Source organism: Belonocnema kinseyi, chromosome 7 (assembly GCF_010883055.1).
Source record: "Belonocnema kinseyi isolate 2016_QV_RU_SX_M_011 chromosome 7, B_treatae_v1, whole genome shotgun sequence".
NCBI classification, from domain to species: Eukaryota; Metazoa; Arthropoda; class Insecta; order Hymenoptera; family Cynipidae; genus Belonocnema; species Belonocnema kinseyi.
In genome coordinates, this window is record NC_046663.1 from 87,235,114 (window position 1) to 87,236,121 (window position 1,008).

Consider the following 1,008-nt stretch of genomic DNA (forward strand, 5'->3'; position numbering starts at 1 on the left):
AAAATAAAGAAACTCAAAATTCTCTTTAAGTATATAAATACATTCGTTTTTAATTATAATCAGGGAATAATAGAAAAATACATTATTTTAAATAAAGTCAATGTAAATACAATACTGAATTAAATATGTAACTCTTTAACTTCTTCAGATTTCCAGTTGAAATATACTGCATTATCAGCCAAAAAAAATCTTTTCCAAAAATTATGAATTTTTAACAAACAGCAAAATTAATGTTAAACCAAGCAGTTGCATTAACAACCAAATAGTTGAACTTTCAAGGAAAAATAGTAAAAACTTACCTACATTTTTTACTTAAATTTTCAAACAAACAATTATGATCCAACAATATGAATTGTTAACAAAGTAATTCAACTTTCAACAACAAATTTAATGTTTTAAGACAAAAAGAATCATTTTTAACTAAATATTTAAATTTCGGAACAAAAAAATAATTTTCCACTGAGAAAATTAGTGTGCAAAAAGACAATTTTTCAACAATATACATAAATTTTGAATGGAAATGTTGAATTTTGAATCTAAAGAGACGAAACCTAACTAGAACCGGTTAGGTTTAAAAGCAGCTTTTCCGACAAATATAGTTGAATTATCAAATAAAATTATGATCTCCAACAAAATAATTATTCTTGCACTATAGTGAAACTCTTATATAGCGCCGATATTGGGGCTTTTGTTTGTTCACGTCTGAGTACTCACCTGAGTGAGAACCGCAGTCCCTGCGCACCCCACGCAGCCCCTTTTACACCTACCTGTGGTGCGGCATCGATTTTCAGAAGGGCTATGAAAGGAAGGGCTATTAAAGGGTTTCACTGTAATCAGTTCAACTTCCAACCAAGGAACTAAATTTTTAATACAAAAGTATTACTTTTTAACAAAATAGTTACATTTTCAATAATTAAGAAAATGTTTAGATATAATTTAGACGAAAAATGCTATTGTACACCGAGAGACTTTTTGTTAGAATAAATGATAAAAATGAATGAGAATTTA